We start from the raw sequence: 20,440 nt of genomic DNA on the forward strand, positions 1-20,440 counted from the left end.
CTTTGTGCTCACCATCTGACCAGCCTTTTTCCATTAGGTACCTTTTCCTGAATGTCAGTGGGGCAGGTAGTAGTCTGGGTTGCAGTCTGAATTCGGTGCTGAATCTGTTTTGGGGAAAGGGTTTGACACCATCGATGGCTCCTTTAAGGCTTGGATTAACACCCAGAGTGAATGCAGTGCCCCACTGACTCTGAAATCCTCAGCCTCCCCTCCTCTTGGCGATCCTTATCTTGGCTAGGCTAGAAGGGCAAAGATCAGATTAAGGCGAATCATATCTGGTCTGACTGAGTCACTTCTCCTTGTGCTTCCATTTGATGACATAGGGCAGGGCTGTCTGTGCCCAGACCCGTGAGTCAAATTTGTCCCATCTGGGATCCCAGTATGGCCCTTTTGGGGTTCCCAGGCAGCCATGCTCCTTTTGCTCAATTGCCAAATATCTGGTAGTTTTCTGGATTTTGCATTACTTCCCTCCCTCCCCTCTATACCAAATGCCCCTCCTATGACAACTTTTGCAGCAATTGCTTAAAGATAAAATATGCTGATATTCTTGGCACCATCAGTGAGGGTGTACAAGGATAGGCTAGACATGCACATGGTGGGCATGTCGTGAGCAGAGCCAGCTGGAGCCAGGGGTCAGACTAGATGGCCCAGGGGACCCCTTCTGACTCGCTCTGTTTCTATGTTTGGTACATCTGGCCCTGCATCTTTTGTCTTTGGCCTTGCATTTTTGCCTTCAGCTGCCCACTGGAATGTGTCCCAAGGGCATCTTTAGAACTGAAGTAGGAAGATATGTCTGGCAGTATGGTGGTTAACAGATGTAGTTACTATGTCCTGCAAGTCTTACCAGTTGCTGGATTTAAGAAAACTGACCTAGCTCTATACTTGCTCCCTGTGATTGTGGTTGTGGTTGTCTCCTCCCTTCAGTTATCTAAACCCTTTTCTGATCTTTCACACTTTCTGATCTTTCACACTGAGAGCCAGTGTGGTGTAGTGGTTAAGAGCGTGGGACTGGGACTCAGAGGATCTGGGTTCTAGTCCCCGCTCGGCCATGGAGCCAACTGGGTGACTTTGGGCCAGTCACAGGCTCTCAGCCCAACCTACCTCACAGGGTTGTTGTTGTGAGGATAAGATGGAGGAGGAGAATGATGTAAGCTGCCTTGAGCCCTTTGTAGAAAAAAGGCAGGTTATAAATTGAAAATAAAAAATAAATCTTGTTCTCACTTAGGAGTGTGCATGGGGAACCCTTGATCCTAACAGGGTCACTGGGATTGCTCTGGTTTTTAGCAACTCACGGAGCACATGCAGGGGGTGCTGCTGTATAAAACCCTTCTCCATCCATAGCTATAACATGCAGAGATGTCCCATGCTGGACTAAAATATTAAGATGAGAAATCCTCCATCAAAGCACAAAGCCCACCCTCTTTTATGTTCTGCTCCCTCTATTTCCCCGAGAACAGCATGTTATCTGTTCCTAAAACAAAGCTCAAGTAGTTGAGAACTGCCTCCTGCAGTAGATCAAACATAGCAATGCTTATTTATTTAATTTATTAATTTCATTTCTATGCCACCCAATCACCAAATGCTGTAATAGCCAAAATAATCAGGCTTGACTTGACAGTATCAGCACAGAGCCATGGAATTTTCAGGTTTTTTGTCACCTGTCAGTGGGAATTACAATGTCTTAGGTGATCGTGGAATGGTGGTCATTGGTGTCTAGATAATTTTATTCTAGAGCAATAGGGGCATTTCTTGTATCTAGAATATCCTTCCCCACAGTCAGTATAAAATATATTAAGAAGAGGAAAGCGAAGGACATCCAGGAGACATCCTTTCCATCAACACTTATTGGATGAAATCAGTTATATTTAAGGGCAACAAAAGTCATTTTTCCTCCTCTAAGAACACTGAGTCAAATGCTTTTATGGTTGTTTTCAAATTCTTACACAGTCTACCAGGCTATTTGCAGGCCATGTATGCTGGACATTGATGGCATCCATAGGTGGTCAATGGGCAATTTAGGCTTCAATGGGGTTTTCTGTGTTCAGGTTTTATTGACTGAGATGGTTTTAGACATTAGATATGAAAGCAAGACCTATTTCCTCCACTTTTTATATTTACCACCCTGTTGACAAGGCTCTCTTGCTGCGAAATACACATCCCGCTTTATGAAGGCTTTGGGGCAGGAGCAGTTACTCAGTCCACAAAGCAAAGGAAGGGATTTGGTCTAAAACAAAGAATGAAGGTAGCTGAATTATTTCAATGTATTTGAACCATAAATTGGACCTCCTGGCGATGGGCTGTCACAGCTGAACACTCCCAAAATTTCATGCTGCATGGTTTGTGTGGGTGTTTCTACAGAGTGCAGAATATCAGTTTTTGGGCTGGAACAAAAAGTCATATGAGAGAGAGAGAGAGAGAGAGAGAGAGAGAGAGAGAGAGAGAGAGAGAGCGCGCGCGCGAGCGAGCGAGCGCGCGCGCGAGAGAGAGAGCGCGAGCGCATTGCTGCTGCTTTGGTCTCTCTCTCCCCGCTATTTCTGGTAATGCTCAGAATAACACTATGTGTGACATTATTCATCACTCTGTATTTCTCCTGCCACCAACTCGCAGAACTAGCAACAATAATGCCAACACTCACATCTAGGCTTTCAAGCCTCAGCATTGAGGTAAGCACTAATTACTTCCTCAGATAGCAAAGGCAGGTGCTTCCATACCTACATTTGACCCTGGTAAGGCCATGAAGTTTCACTGAAAAAACTCAAATACTTTGGCCACCTAATGAGAAGGAAGGACTCACTGGAGAAGAGCCTAATGCTGGGGACAATAGATGGCAAAAGAAGAAGGGGACGGCAGAGGATGAGGTGGCTGGATGGAGTCACTGAAGCAGTCGGCGTGAGCTTAGCTGGACTCCGGGGGATGATGGAGGACAGGAAGGCCTGGAGGAATGTTGGCCATGGGGTCACGATGGGCCGGACACGACTTCGTGACTAGCAGCAGCAGCAGCAGCAGCAGCAGCAGCAGCAGCAGCAGCAGCAGCAAGGCCATAAAGAAGCGAGATGGAGGGATCAGCTTGAGATGTGGATTCTCAAAGGGTGGGGGAATGGTACATATCAATTGTACAAGAAAAACGACCAACTGGCAGATGGAGGAGGAGGAGGAAGAGGGAATTTACCTGCTTTAAAACCTTGTAACATCCTGCAGAGGAAAGCGAGCAGCTGAATGGCTGAAACCCTGACAAGAACTCCTCCTGTTACTGGATATAGATACACTGCAACATTTTGTCACAACTTCTTCTTTTTGTGGCTCGCTCCCCCAGCTTCAAGCGAATTGGCTGATTTCTGTTTGTTCTACAGATTCTCATGTACTCTTATTCATTTAAAGTTCAATTCTTTGCTTTATTAATCCAAACACTAGAAATTGTTTTAAAATAGTTGTATAATTCCCCAGGGGACTGCAAGTAGATTCATGACATTAACAGCACGAGCTAATCAGAGTCAGGCATAACTTGCGCTTGGCCTCAGCCATGCAAAGGCAGGCCTTTGAGCTTTTGTTTTAATTAAATTCAGTGATGCCACCTCCAAATCCACCTGCTGGCACAAACTCTATCTTCACCTGAGATTGCCTGAGGCCAGGGCCTTTTAATTGTATAAGTGATTTAGACAGATTATTTCCTAATTAATTCACCCAGGTCTAATATTCAAAGGAAAACATCCAGAACAGTTAGGAAACTTGATGATAGCAGCAAGAACAACAACAAATTTTTAAAAGCTGAAGTCTGTTATGTAGTATTTTCTGACCCTCATACTAAGATTTTGGGCAGGTTAGAATGTGGAAGAACAGGTGACGGTTAGGGTAGGTAACTGTAAATGGTATCTAACTGCTAAGCAGTGGTGCAAAGGAAAAATTGTGATTCCCCCCTCCCTATTAAAAATTGCAGGAACAAATGTGCTTGTCATCTGCTAAATCCTGTTGAACTGAAGAGAGACACCCTCATCTCAAGAAGAAAGCTTCGATGTGAATTTTGGCTTAGATCATATCAGAAATCTTTCATTCTTTCTTGTTCCAGGGTTGAGGGTGGGAACTCCATCATTCAATTACTAGCCTGACAGTTGTGGGGAAGGGGTATGACACAAACAAGAAAATTACAGACCACTAACCTTCTACTTTCTCCCACCCCTTCACAATCAGTCCCTTATCCTCTGAAAGGGGTTACCTGTGGCAGGAAGAGATTGCTACAGACAGAAGAGGCTGTTCAACTTTTCTTCTTAACTGAAAACGATGCTTCTAAGCACAAATCTGTTCATTTTGCTTTCTACTATGTCATGTTCTTTCTTATCCTTCCCATATATGAAGAGATTTGAGTGATCCCCTTTTTGTTTTAGTTTTAATGAACTAAACTAAGTTCTTAACATCTGCACCAGCCGAATTCAGTAGATACAGCTATTCATAATGTGGCAAAGATCATGTTGTACCACCTTGCTCTGTGGTCATTAAATATGGAGAGTAAGTCAGGTAAAGAAAAGTGGCCACCTTACTGGAACACTTCAAACAACGTTGACTACCCAAAGTTGCAAGAACTAGACTTTTAAGAATTCCACACTCTATGACCATTGTCTACATGGTGAAATCCATCTCTTTTATTTTCTCCCATACTAGCTAAAAACAAAACAAAATAAAACAGACCAGGCCAAAGCTCAAGTTGCTCCTGTCCATTTATAAATAAATCTTTGAATTTTGAAATGTACTTATAAAAAATAAAGAATCAAATGAAACTGATAACCATCTATATCTGCACATGGCATAGCATTTCCTGACATGGGCTTGCATATTGCTCAGCCTTCAGATTCAAAGTGCTTTCTGAATGCATCTTGTCTTTGAATAGATTTGTCTCTGAATTAAAATTGGGTAAGGCTTTTTGAGCTGTGGGAGTTCATACTTTGAACTCCTCCAAATTCTCTTATTTCATTTCATTTCTATACAGCTGAAGGTGTCTGGGTAGTTTACAAAGATTGAAACCTTAAACATACCTTATAAAACATATACATGCAATACAGACATATACAGACATAAAATCAATAGAAGTCATGATTAACTTGTCTCTTTGATTTTAATGAGTCTGTTTTATGCACAATGTGGTCTCGGAGCAATTATTTCTAAATTTGCACCTACACATATCAATATTCACATGCAAATTTAATGCAAATTTGGCTCTTCCTCTGTTTTCTTTTTGGATGATGCATTTTCTTGTGTGTGTGTGTGATACAGGGTTGCAGCTACCATCAGCCCTTGCCAGCAGAGCCAATGATGAGGGATGATAGGTCCTTTAGTCCACGATATACCAAGGGTTATGGATTGCTCAGCCCTGCATTATCAGTCATCTTAGGCATGAGTCTCTCAATCCAAAACAGCAAAACTTGGACAAAGTTTCTTCTGCCATACTAAAAACATTCGGTATCCAGCCATGCAAAAGAACACCTCATGATTCATATGCAAGAGCCTGGTTAATTTTTTTCTGTATTCTAATCATGTGCTTCAACCCTGCAAAACCACTGGGGGATTTCTCCTTCCCAAGGAAATTCCGTGGAATGGGGTGCTTCCCTGTCCTCTACCTTCCTCTGCTCATAAACAGGGTGGAGACCTGTTTGTACACAGCTCTGGTTTCAAGAAGGGAATGTTTCAAAAGCGCCCAGTAGCAGATGTATCTAAGGCTTGTAGCACAGTTGGGGGACAGGGGCTCTCCTTTGAGCAGCCATCATTGTAGGACACACATTAATCCAATTGGCAGGTTTTCTTCTAGCACATACAACCACTTAGATGCTGCTAGCAGTTTTAATGACAGCAATAATCTCTTTCCCTGAAAGGAACAATAATTGCCGTATGAATAATAATCAATATTTAGCTTCCTCTTAAGAGGATTTCTAAAGGCTTTGCACACTTTATTGCATTAAGTGTCGCAAAAGTATTATACACCCTTCTTTCATTTTGTGAGTGGCAGTAGAGGGGAAGAGGGAAGGACTTAAGCAAGACGGGAAAGCAAATTGAACAAAATCGCAAAGGAATTATGTGGCAGGGCAGGGCTAAGCAGAAACTTTCTCTTCACATGGATGACAGATAGGACTACGGAGATAACATGCTAAACACAACAACCCCTTTCCAATGCTTGAAAGCAAAGGCAAGGCAGCAGCAGGACCCACAAGACAGAGGGCGGGCTTCAGGCTTAGGGATCACTGCATATCCACCCGTGAGGGCCAGATGCAAAAGGCACAGAAGAAAGGCCGGGATTTCTCTAAGCTCATCCCAAGCCCGGGAATTAATTCCCAATATCAGAGACACCACCAGTCACACTCCTACAACTAGACCCTAAATAGGTCCATTGGGATTTGCTCATGGCAAGTCAGGCATAGGTCTGCAAATGTAGGGGTGGGCTACCCCCCAGTCCTCCACCCCATGGCCAAGTTGTGCAGGACCCTGTGGACACTGCAAGAATAGGGTGGGCGAAATAGGTGGCCTCTGGCTGAAAAAGGTTCTGATCATAGGGACCATATGCCCCTTTTTCATGTGGATGTCAGAAGAGACCTTCATAACAGGCCTGATCAAGTTCATTCTTGTGGTTTCCTGAAGTCGGCCTTCGCACTGTTTCCCACGGCAGCCTGCTACGGGGGACTGGCTCTAGACAGGATTTCTACATAAATTTGTCTGAAAATACTCTGAGTCTGATTATCTTATTGTGAGAAAGACCTTAGGAAGCACTCGAGCTCAAATGAAGTAGTTCCCCTGCCGGAAGCTCCCATTCACCTCCCATTCACATTTTCAGATGGTTCTTCCTAACTAATCAAAGTGATTTTCCTCCTCTTGTTTCACAGCCACCACCCAGACAAGGGGCATCTCTGAAGTGTTGACACTTTGACCGGTGTGTCCTCCCCGTGCGTGAAGGCAACCCACCCCATCCCTTGCCTGCCTGCTTACACAACTACCTTGTTTTCCATGCTTCTGTTGGGTTTCTTTCTGGTCTAGTGGAGTACCCAGAGTTAGAAGGGGTGGATAAGCAGATGAGAGTCTCCAGCGGAGAATGGGGCCTGATTACAGCTTCCCAAATAAGCGGCCATCACCACTCTCCCCCGCCCCCAGTTATTCATGTAGCGATGAACGATTGATTGGCTTGCAGCTCATTAAAGAGGCGATCTGGGTAGGTGGGAGGGGAGAAACTGATGAATAGAAATCAGAACTGGCTCTTAGCATCTGTATGTACCATGGTGAAAATGATGGTAACTCATTACCTCCCCATTCAAAGTCCATGGTGGTGGCAGGGAGGGAGAGAGGGGGAGGGAGAGAACGAGAGAACGAATGGAGCTATTGTCCATTATTCGTTTAACAGACTGAGGCTCCATGCTTTTTCTTTTTCATTTTGAAGGTACTGCACTAGAGGCCTAATCAAAAAATAAAACAAGGAAAGTTAGCTCCTTTGCCATCGCCGTTTGTGAATCAGTGTGGTGCAATGGTTAAGAGCGCTGGCCTGGGACTCAGTGGATCTGGGTTCTAGTCTCCACTCAGCTATGAAGCCCACGGGGTGGCTTTGGGCTAGTCCTTGTCTTCAGCCTTCCCTACATCACAGGGCTGTTGATTGTAAGGAAAAGAAATGAAAGGAGGAGAAACTTGTAAGCCACTTTAGGTTTCTTGCAAGAGGAAGGAAGGTAAAGTATAATTACAATTTAATGTAGAAATAATAATCTTTAACCATAGGAGCAGTTGTTTAAAAATGTAAGTAGGTCACGCCTTTGTTCTCTCATTTCATACATTCTCCCACATCAGAAAGCTGAGCGGCCTGGCAGCTGATCCTGTGACAAAGCTAGTGGTGGGCCACAGAAAGCACACACAGCTCCTAAAATGGCCCCCTCCCCGACTCTGCCTCCTATGGTGGCTAAGTCACCCTGCCTAAGAGTACAACCAGCCCCAATATGCTGTTTGTTCATCTGGCTAGTACCGTCTTCTCTGACTGGCAGCAACTAAGCAACTTAGGTACTTAAGTACCTAACTTAAGTACCTGAGGTCCAGGTTACCAATCTGTGAGGCAGAAACCTAACCCTCCTGATCTGGTCCTCTAGGGATTATTTGTTTATTTATTCAAAACTTTTCTACCCCGTCCATTACTAATGTCTCAGGAGGGCTTATAATAAGGAACAAAACAAATAAACAAAACAAATAAACAGAACAGACACAGCATCCAGCAAATCAAGATAAAAAGCCCAGTTGGTGGCCACAACTGGGGAGCAGGTAATCCAGATCCAGAAGGATCTGGACAGACTGTGGAAGTGGGCATGGGACAACAGGATGGCGTCCAATGCAGATAAGTGCAAGGTCTTGCACTTGGGACTCAGGAACAGGTGCCATAGGTACAGGATGGGGCACAGGTAGCTGGAGATCTTAGGGTACTTGTTGGTAGCAGGTTAAGCATGAGCCAACAGTGTGACGCTGTGGTTGAGAAGGCAAACTGCACCTTGGATATGTAAGCAGAGGCGTGGATTCCAGATCTAGAGAGGTTTTTGTTCTGCTGAATAGGACTCTGGTGCAGCCGCAACTGGAGTACCATGTCCAGTTCTTGGCTCCTCATTCTAAGAGAGGCATAGCCAGGTTGGAATCAGTTCAGCGCAGGGTCCCAAGCATGGTAGCCGGACTGCAGGGATGCCATGCGAGAAGAGATTGAGGAAGCCGGGGTTTTTCAGCATGGAGACTCTGAGGGGATCTTACAGAGACATATAGGTATGTGAAGTGATGTCACATGACCATCACTTCAGAAGGAGACCCCTTCTGACTTGCTTTTTTTTCTATGTTGCAGACCCACTAGACAGTCCTGACCCTTCGGATGCTTGATGTGATTTTTAGGGAGCTCTGGACGCACGGTTTGGCAAAATGCTGCCTCTGAAGGTACCCGAGTGCTGGTTTTGAGCCCAATTCAGTGCTGTGCTGAGAGCCTGTCATTCTAAGAAGCAGCCACTCAGCACCTTTGTATGTTTATCTCAGTATTACTAATTAGTCATTATTATTTTATTGCTTTCTGTAGTGTAACGGCCAGCTGGACTTCTCTGCTGGCTGAGAACATCCTTAATTATTGCCTACATTTCTTTGAATCACAGAAGTTCCCAGGAGACAAACCCCTCCTTGAAAAAGAGAGCCCGGGAAGAGGACAGCAGGCAAAGCAAGGAAGGGGGTGACACCAGAATGAAACATACCTCTAATTAATTCTGATTGCTGTCTTCTGCATCACATTATCTATCAATTTGTGCAGCATGACTTTCCTTTTTAGAAAAGTATTAATGGAACCATCCCAGATGCTCATTTATCAAAAGGGCTACATGGCTGCCTGAGTGGAAGTATATATATTAAGTCTCTCCCCCCACCCCCACCCCAATTTCAGCTGGTGAGAGGGTGTATAATTAAGAAATGTACAAAGCTGCTGCAGTGAATATTCTGAATTGCATTGATCCTTCCTTAGTTTTCAGGGCAAGAGTGCGTTGTAGCCTCACTTTTGCTGGGTTACAACAGCAGCAGCACATGCTTTGAGGTGGCTCATGAAAAGAATATTGAGCAAAAGCGGATCCCGGGACTGAGAAGCTTTCTAGAGCAGAGGAGCCCTCTATGTAATCCATGCTTGTAAAACAATTTATCTAGAAACGGGACTTAATTTAAATCAAGAGGTGGCAATAAGTGCTCCTGCATACTGCTTGCTTAATTTTTAAATATTTAGCTAGTAGATTCATATCAGAATTTTCAACTGGAGAACTCAAACTAGTTTACATTAAGCTTTTGTACATTAAGCATGTGTGTGTCCATTAGACATGGATGAGACTCTAGGTTTTTTTATGTTCCAAGAAAATGCAGTATTATTTGTAAAAGCAAAAGCAAAAAAGGTAGAGTGTTTTTGTTTGTGCATTTGCACTATTCTTCTATACCACAGTGCCACCTAGAAGTTTTATTTATTTATTTATCTATTTATCTATTTATTAGACTTATATGCTGCCCCCTTTGCCTAAGCCTCGGGGTGGCTTACAAATAAGTAGATATCAGTAATACAATAAAATACAGTTGGAGACATCCTGGCCAAAGTTGTTAAAATCAATAAATAAAATCAACAGTTAAAATGACGTTTAAATAAAAAGGTCTTGGCCTGGCGCCGAAAAGCAAATAACGATGGCGCCAGGCAGACCTTTCTGGGGAGCGCATTCCATAGGTTGGGAGCCACCACAGAGAAGGCCCTCCTCCGGGTACTCACCCTCCTAATATCATTCATGGAGGGCTCCCGGAGAAGGGCCTCTGCCGCTGATCTCAGGGGCGGGAGGGCATATATGGACGCAAGCGCTGCTTTAGATAACCAGGTCCCAAGCCGTTAAGGGCTTTAGAAGAACAGGAAAGGAATTACTTTCCCCCATTTTTCTGCTGTGTAATCTCTAGGTGGGAGAATATAGAACTCAGCTCTCAATCCTGCACTGAAACTAAAAGCAGAAACAGCAGCTTAACAGCCTCAAGTGTAAAGACCACAAGCTCAAAAAACTAAATTGACCAATACAAGCAGCATCCCCTGGGCAGGAACCAGCACTGGATATTCCTCCCCGTGCTGTTGCTGATCACAGATCGCCCTGTGTGTGTGGTGTGTGTTGCATATGCAGGGAATGCAGGACTGGAGGAAGACCCCACATCTCTTTGGCTCTCTGGTCTCCCATGTGCCTTCTTCCTTCCCACACTGCTCTTGTGTAAAGTCAGCTACTTTTGGGGAATCACAGGGATGCCCAAGTTATGCCTGGCTGCACAGAACTGATCACAGTGGTGCAGTTTCCTAGACAAATGCATTGGGTAATATAGTGACATGCAAGAAGTCTTGTTTGGGGGTGAGAATCTGTTGGATTCCTTGGCTTGTTTTCTTGGACCAATTTCTGTCTGCCCGAATGGTCGCATGGGCGCCTGGCAGGAAGCAGCCCACCTGAGTCTGTGAGTCTGGGTTGCACTCATGCAAAGGGGGCTTCGTGTGCTTTGTGCAAATAATTACATACTTTGTGTGCTTTGCATGAAGAAGCTGCTAGCATTCCTGAGCATTCACAGCCTTGATTGTGACTTGGCTCACTTGCTGGTCTGGGCTGTGTGAAGGAAAGAACTCTGACTAGCACAAGAGAGCTGGATTGCAGCCTGATCTTTGCATCCCTAGGTTAGTAGAGGAGGTTTCTACTTCACGGGCAAGTATTTAGCTCAGGTTAGAGAAAGTGGGGACCTCAGATCTTGTGCATTTTCCTGTTTGCTGCCTTTTGGGGGCAATTTTCAAATGGAAAGGTAGAATATAAATTTAACCAACCAAACCATAAAGCTGAATTGTACACTTCAGATGGCAGGTGGAAAGTAATAACTCCCCCTAACAGTGACCGCAACTCTGTACAATAAATAAAGCCTGGAGATAGAAAACTAGCATATAAAGGAAACAGTGACAATGCTTTCACTTGTCATCCAGCTTTCTGTGTGCAAGAATTTGTTTGGGTATTTGCAGCAGCTTTGAGTCACGGGAGAAGCACTTGTCATTTGCAGTCTAATGTGGCACTGCCAAGACACAGGTTTATCTTGTCAGTGAGAACCAGGACTGACTAAAGGCATCAGGGACATCCTTTGAATCAATACCACCAGTTCAACCACGTCTCGATTTTGAAGCCTAATATTGTTGCACAAACAGTGTCTGCGTATGGATGCTATGCTTGCGTATTCATGCATTGCCCTGCAGGCTAGTCAGATAGGCATGTTTCCTCTTCAACAAACAAGCTGAGATGATGAGGGCACCACTCCAGACTTGTTCTGCAACACTATTTGCACATTCCACCTTCATCTACATAAGACACTTGCTGTTGTCTAATGTTTTAAACATTTCTTCCTTTGGAAGGTTAGGGTGAAATGTTCCCAGCCACCAAACCGCACCTGATCTGGTACATGCATTCCAAAGCATCTGGAATCCAGACATGGCTTTGACTTGATGCAATCTTGATGAATCTCATGTACTCTCAGCATAAAAATAAGGGTTGTGTGGCTACAGAACGGATGCAGGGGTGCATAAACAAGGTAGCAGGCAGTACTTGGAAGGCTGATATTGAACAGATCTGAAGGAAAGCAGCTGCTGGATCTCTGTTGAAGACTCTACGTAATTGGGGCTGTTGGGGGCAAATTGAACCATTAGCTCTATAACTCCAATGAGTTTAGCAGAGCAAAGAATCCACGAGTCCCTGCACTGCTTCTTGTGAAAAGACATATGGCTTGACTACGGTTTATCCACTTTAGCACAGCTTCCAACTTGGCACCCTCCAGTTGTGTTGGTCTAAGATGCCATCATTCCCAGCAAATGCTAAAAGTTGTTTACCAACGCATCTAGGGGACTCCAGGTTGGGCACATTGGTTTAGCAACTTTCCAACTCTTCCCCTTTGGAACAAGTGATCATCAGTCCCCTTGCTCAGGTAAGGGAAGGTGCCACCCTTTTCCAAAACAGATGAAAAAGAAATAAATGACTGAGACAGGAGTCCAGTCCACTTACAGCTAACCATAATCCCAAAGGAACTGTTTGTTTTTTTATGTATCTCTGTTGTGGTTGGGGTCCACCATTTTAGAGACCTTCACTGATTTGGTAGATCATCATCATAAGGCAGGTTCTTTCCATAATTAGATCATAATAAGCATGAGTGTTTAAGAAATGTACAATCAGGTTGTGAAATTAGACTCAAAGAATGTATCCTCTGTGTTTAATTCATCAATCCCAATTGCTCTCTTGTGGCAGGATCACTTTGTCAACTCATATAACACATTTCTCTTATCTATACTTATTCAAACCAAAAAGAGAGCATTCAACAGTTTTGTTCTCATTTGTAACATCTAGGGATGCATAATTTGATTCAGTCAGGAGAATTTCTCTAAGGACCTTTCCTTCATTGGTGTGATAGGCCTCAAAAATGATATCCATTGTAATATGTGCTGAGTGGTCCTACAGAACCAGAGTCCAGCAGCTGCCCACAATGGGGATCCAACTGGAGCTGCCATCATTATAGGAAATGGAGCAACTTCACATGGAGGAAATGTTATCCTCAGAGAAACATCAGAACAGAGCCACAGCATGCTTGGCATCACAGTTCAGCTATGCCTGTATCATCTAGCTACTCTGGGACAATTTCTCCTCATACTTCTGATGCATCCTTGTTTATGACAAGGACTGCACCTTTGCCGTGTTTTGCTGAAGGTCATTTGTTTGGAAGCTCTCTTGATGGCAATAAAATAGAGCATTGAAAGAACAAAGCAATCCATTATTCTTCTCCCAGTTCCCAATACAATAACAAGCCTCAATCTTCATGCAAGATCCCATTGTGCTGTTATATTACACAAATGAAAAACCACAGACTACTTGCGTAACACCCACCAGGACAGCTCCTGCATGATTTAAACAAATGTTTCATGGGAGTGTGGAATCCTCACCCAAATGTCTATAAATGAAGGCACTTCATTTTTGTTTGCCTAAATTAAAACAAGCAAGCACACAACTCTTACATAGGAAAGGGATTCCATTTAGATCAGGGGTCTCAAACTCGCGGCCCGCAGGCCAATTGCCGGGATGGGGAAGGGGCCCTGTGGCCTTCAAAGTGCCGGCGGCGCCCGGGCAGGCCTCTGGGAGCGACGTGGGATGAGCGGCCCACCACCACCGCGGTGGTGGAATACTTGATGCGGCCCAGCCTCACCCAGGCTCTACTTCCAGTGGCCCCCAGGTAAGTTGAGTTTGAGACCCCTGATTTAGATAGAGTAAGAAAGGAGTCTAACCTTTGGATTTCTCCATGAGTCAGTAATTTGGGCATGCTGAGACTTAATGGATACTCTCCTCTAAAGTCATCTAGCTCTTCTCTGTCTTGAATATTGGCTGGGAGGAAAAGGAGTGTTTGTACTCACTGAGATTCTGCTTTTCTTTAGAATGGGAGAGTGGTGAATTTTGATGGGCATTTAAACAAATTGCATACCAAAATGTGCAATTCTCTCATCACTTAAAGCATGAGCATATGCATTTCTTTAAATGCATTTTAAATTTTGCATACAAATACGCTTTTTAAAAAAAGTGAATGCTAGTTTGGGAAAATGCAAAATTTTTCCACCCTTCCAGCCAAAAAATAGCCCTCCAACATTACATTATGATAAAGAATACTAGAGTGTCTCCCCAGTCTATGGACTTGGAATTACTGGTCTATAAGATATATACTGTAGCTTCAAAAGACAGGGTAGTGGGTTAACTGGCAGGGCCTATGTCATTGCATAAAACATTGTTATTTTTAACAAGAATCTGTGGGTTAAAAATGTAACAGCACTGCTGTCATCAGCAGCATAGCAATGGAGAGCTGTCTTCTTGGGGACGAATGGAGAAGGAAGTCAAAAAAGATGCAGGTGAACTGATCAGCCTTGGAGGAGGTGTGTGTGCCGGCGGGGGAGGGGGGGAGGTACTGCAAAATAAATCAAAAGGAACCAGAGGACAGAGAAGAAAAATAGTGACAAAAGTTTAAAAGGTGCTTCTCTGTCTTCAGTCGATTTGTCTCGCCCTGTGCTTCGGTGTGTATGAGGCAGCGTGTGTGGGTGGGTTGGAGAGATGATGTCTCACTTGCAGCGCTAGAGGGAGTGACAAAACGCATCAGGCTCCAAAGATCCCAGGGTCCAGCGATGAAGCACTGACACGAGAATTTGTTACTACTTGCCTGTCTAGAGACGGAGAGTGATGCATTAATGCAGGAAAGGAGAAAGAAAAGGACAGAACAGAGTGGGCCTCTCCTGCAGCATCCTTCCCTCTTGTCTAATTGCATTCTTTCTGTATCCTTCCCTTCTGATTGTACACAGAGGCTGCAGTTGTTCTGAAATGGATCTTATTGAAACAGGGACTGGCCAATGAGTCTGGTGGGATTCTGACCAGTTTCTTATCTTCCCTATATTGTTCAGTCCTTTTCTGCATCAGTTTGCAACTTTTTACAAGCCTGAAGGAAACTATATGGATGTTTCTATATGTGCTTACATAAATAGATGCGCCTGTGCAAATATACATACTTTTTCTACACACTTCTCTACACACTTCAGCAAGCCACTTCCCCCAAGATAACAAGGTTTTGTTTCCCATGGTACATGCATTTTTGTACACGTTTCCCCATACTATGCATGTTTTATGCACATTTTTAAATTTCTGGGCTGTATCACAAAAGTTTGAGGGAGGGTCAATATTGTCTTATCAATTATGATTTGGAAGTGTGGGTTCAATATGTGTGTGTTATGTAGGATTTATTTTGGGTCAAGAGGTTTTGAACTGAACCAAAAGTTTCTTCTCACTGCCTGAAACAGGTTCACATGGCCTTCCATCCTACCTTTCAAGTGCTTGTTGCTGATGCTCATTTTTAAGGGTTTTTCACATTTGTCCTAACTTTCTATTGCTCACTTGGACTCTCCCATCTGTGGAAACGGGAGATTTTTGAATGCCTCCAAATTCTGCTCAGATCATTTCCATTTTTGACTTGGTGTTTGGTCTGTTTGAATGGGAAAAGTGTGCACTTGAAACAGGAAAAGGGCACATCTCTCTCTGTGTTGAATGGGCTCTCTTACCTCTACTGACTAAAGCACAGACAAACATTTTTAATATATACTCTGAAGTGCATTTGGAAAAGTGACTGCATTTTCAAGTGACCGCAAATTCAGGAATTCGCAAACATTTGTCCCCTGATGTTTGCATTTGGGATTGCTAATAAGACATGTTTACATGGTTGTGAATACAGTCCTACTCCTCAGCTATGCAAAGCTGTATCTGGTTGCATGCACAAGAAAAAGAGAGAGAGAAAGAGAGGGAGGGAGAGAATGCATATGCACTTGGTAGGCTCAGCTTCTATATGCATGAAGTTTTGATCACTACCAGCGCCTTGCTGGCACAATGGGAACATTTTAACCAAGTCTTCTAGCCCACATGGGGTGGGAGGGTTACTGGGAAGTGCAACTGGGAAACGAAAGAGTAAACCTCCCCTCCCCGTGATCTCTGGTCCTGATAATTCCTCAAGCATCCTTATAGCAAGCTCTGAATACTGCTCTTCCTGGCTCCATCCATACCAGGATGATGGAGGGAAAATGCTCCTTTAGATCATATGTTCAGCCCTGAGATCGACCCCTCTGCAAGATTCAGCACGGCTTGAAGGTTGCTGCTGGGCTGCCCGTGAAGAGCTTCCTTTGCCCTTGGAAAGCGTTCCTTTAAACTGCGGGAGTATTGGAAACCAGTAATGAGAGAGCTAAATGTCTGACCTTTGGTGATTGTAACTAATGGCTGCAATTCAGGCTGTTAAGAAACGAAGGGAGGTCAGGAGGAGACTAGCCATGTGTGAAAGGAATGATGAGAGGGCAAAGAAATTGTGGACACTCCAGCTGGGAACAAACATGCTTCTGATTGCCATAGAAACTAAGTGCCACTCTGCCAAGACTGAAATGTCTCCACTTTCAGCAAGAGAGGGGCAATTTGCTCCATTTCACAGATGAGGGCCCTGAGGTACCAAGGCTGTGTGGTGTTAAGAGCTGCCACTATTATCTCAGGTTTTCTGTGGGCTTCCTAGAGACCTTAGAGGCCACCTTTTTCTGAGCAGATTTTTGGAAGTGCACTGGGGTCTGCTCAAGACCTTGTGCTTTCTGAAGCAAGATAACATGGTGGTCCACAGCCCATCCCTGCCCACTGCCCTTGTTAAAATCCCTAACACTGGCTTGGTACACAATTTATTTTGATATTTAAAGCAGGGAATTCCACAAGTTCTTTTCCTTGGAGTGAAAATACAGGAATGACACATTAAATACACAACCATTTCTTATCCTCACTTAATCTCATGATAGGGCTGACCCTGAATCATACTATGGGTACACAGCCATCTAGAAGTGGTTTCTGGTGGACTGCCCAAAACTACAGAAAGTCATTCCCTCTAGAAGTTCATCAGTACTGCAGGCTTTGGGTAGCACATTGCACTAATGTGAATTACTGATAATTTTAGGAGAGTAAACATTGTGACATTTGTGATGTTGCCTTCTTGCAGTTGATGAAGTTCCTCAAGTATTCAAGTTGCTTAGCAGGCTGGTCCTGCCAATGGGAAAGGGAGAGGATTGACTTTGGGTGGTATGAACTGGGAATTGTCAACGGTGAGACTGGAGAATAATGGAAGCACAGTGCCATGCCTCAGTTTTAAGCTAAGTTTTAAGCTAAGAAGCTAAGTTTCTCCTTCTTTAGGACTGTAACTGAATTGATTTTTACAAAGGTGAAAGGATTTTTTTGTATTCTCCTCACCTTCTCTCTTCTTTCTAAAGAAACCTTTAGAAAGCCTTTATCTGAAAAATAGGCGCAGGAACCTAAATCACCAATCTGGAGGAGTTGGCTGCTACTGGTGCTGCCTTCTTCTTTCCTGAGAATAATGGGCCAGTCTACATTTGGTGCTTGCTGGATTTTGATTCTGAAGAAATAAAAAAAGTTGTAAAAAAGAGAGAATAATGTTAAGAAAAAACTTGGATGGGGCTGAATAAATTCACTTGAGTTGTTTCATTTGATTTTCTAAAGGTCATTGAAGATGTAATTTCTCAATTGAACATGCCATCCATTTAAAGTTCTTAGTACTTAATTTGTAAAATAAGGCATGCCAGATCACAAATCTGCAAAAAATATCCAAGTCTGAGCTTGAAGCTTTTCACTCCTTGTATTATCTCACATTCACCTAACCAGATGTGTTAGATGTGTTAGACTACAGCATCCAACATCTATAGCCAGCGTGGCTACTGGCTGGGGATAATGGGAGGCTGGGTCCATTGCACTGACAGGCACCGGGTTAGTGAAGGCTGATTTGACAAGATAATTCCATCTAAAATCTGTGTTCAGACTCAGGTGCAATGCACCCCCGACTACCTGCGGGCAAGTTGTGTTCAGACTCAGATGCAATGCACCTCTGGCTACCTGGGCAAGTTGTGTGGATGGACCCCTTCTGGGGTGAGCAGATCATGCTCTCATCGATCGCTTCCCCAACCCTCTGGACCAGATTTTCAGAGTACAGGGGGAAAGGGGAACTGGAAAGTTGCTTCACCCCTTCCCATGGCAGGAATAATCATTTCCTAATAATAGTACTAATAATATTTTTGATCCATGTCATTTTCACACCTGTTCATTTATTAACCTGCTCTGTCCCATTCTGCATTAATCTGAGATTTTTTATAATCCATAAACATTTATATTTTAACTAAATATATCTGAACATATCTTCTCATAAAAAGAGCTTCCTGCTGAGTTCATTTATATGATACATGAGTTTCTTCTGTACAGCCATACTTTACATATTTTTGCCCAAACCGTGGAAACTTTGGACATCAATGTTTCGTATGATGTGGCCCATATCTGGACATTTCACAATATTATAAAATAGACTGACTTGAGGATATACAGTAGTGTCTGAATGTGTACAGAGTCATCTTGAAAGGAAGGAAGGGAAACTCCTGGCTGAAATTAGGTTCAGGAATCCGTCTGAGGTCGCTATGCCTATGGCTTTATGAAGTATTGCTTCCAGGTAGAGAATAATAGGGCTCTGTGACAAACCTTGCAGTTAATATTGTCTTAAGTGAAGCTAATGGTGTTAAGACAGATTCTTCTCTTCTCCCTTATCTGTCTCACCATTTGGCTATTAGTCTAGGCCTAGCTAGGGAGGGATGAATCTTTCAGCTTTGCTTTTCTCTTTACATTCATTTTTTAAAAACGTTTTTAAACCCTCAAATTTTGGGATTTTTTGATAAATTCCTACCAAAAACAAATAAAAACATTTTCACTCATCAGCACCAGCCAAAATTAATATGCACCGTGCACCTGACTGCCCTGTAAGTGCAGAAAGATGAGGATCTTGTCAGAAAAAGAGGATGGTATAGTGCAGAAGCATTACTGACTTCAGCTCCAGAATTTTAAAAGCTAAGAACTGCAAGCCCTGTGTCTAAATCAGTTTAGGTTCCTCTCACATTCTTGCTTGTCCATATTTAAACCTCAAGCTCTTTCCATTCCAAAGACAAAGACATCTGAGTACGTTTCTTACAGAAAGCAAGCAAGTTGTCACCCATCTCTAGGCATTTTAGGTCCCTCTGCTGCAGTTCATAAATTCACAAGACTTTGAAATAGCCTGCAAGTTGGAAAACCCAAGACCAAAGGACATGAGAAGAGCCCTGCTAGATCAGAGACGGATCCTGCAGTGCAGCATTGCGCTTACACAGTAGTGAACCAGCTGCCCACAGAAACTTGCAAGCAGGACGTGAATGCAAGGACGTGCTCCTGCCCGTGTTCCCCAGAAACTGGTACACACAGGGATATCACTTTTGATACTGGGGTAGTATATATCTAAAGGAAAGCCTGCGTCCATACATGCCCTCCCACCCCTTGAGATCGGCAACAGATGCCCTTCTCCGGGAACCCTCCGTGAAGGATATTAGGGGAGTGAGTACCCGGAGGAAGGCCTTCTCTGCGGTGGCGCCCCACCTATGGAATGCGCTCCCCAGAGAGGTCCGCCTGGCGCCGTCGTTATTTGTTTTTCGGCGCCAGGCCAAGACCTTTTCATTTAAAACTTACTTTAATTGTTAATTTATTATGTATTTTTAGGATTTTAAATTTTATGCCGAGATGTTACCAAGTTTTTTAATTAATTGTACTAACTGTTATTTATTTATTTATTTATTATTAAAACATTTCTATGCCGCCCCTTGCCAAGGCCTCGGGGCGGCTTACAACATCGAATACAAAATACATTAAAACAATGACAATTAAAATATATACAGTAAAATAAAATAAGCCGCCCTGGCCGAATAAAATTCAATAATATTAACATTTAAAATGCTGCATAAATAAAAAGGTCTTCGCCTGGCGCCGAAAAACAAATAACGACGGCGCCAGNCGGGGCGCCCGCTGCTGGCCGTGCGGGATGCGGCCGGCCACCAGTCCCGCCCGGCGCCCGGCGGCGGCGGCGGCTTTTATGGCCCGGGCCGGGCCGGGCCGGGCCGGGGGCGGCTGCCGCGCCGGTGACGCCACCGCTTCCAAACAGCCGAAGCCAGCGCGCGGATCGGAGACGCGCCGCATCGCAAGTCCCAGCATCCGCCAGCTGCAGCCCCACCCCTCTGGAGGCTGCTGACGTCCACGAAGGGCCGCTCGAGGGGCCAGGGTTGTAGGCGGACAGGCCTCTGCGCACAGCGGCGCCCTTCGCATGCAAGGCTGCCCAGGCCAGGGCCCCGCTCTCCTGCCTTCCCGAAGCGCCCAGTGCGGGTCCGCGACCCTCCCCATCCCATCCTCAGCACGACCCTGCGAGGTTCCGCAAACGTGCAGTGTGTCTCAGTGCACCGTCTGGGAGTTCCTTGAGGGGCGACGTGTGCATGGAAGCCATCGGA

Source organism: Varanus komodoensis, unplaced genomic scaffold (assembly GCF_004798865.1).
Source record: "Varanus komodoensis strain SLA01 unplaced genomic scaffold, ASM479886v1 scaffold30, whole genome shotgun sequence".
NCBI classification, from domain to species: domain Eukaryota; kingdom Metazoa; phylum Chordata; class Lepidosauria; order Squamata; family Varanidae; genus Varanus; species Varanus komodoensis.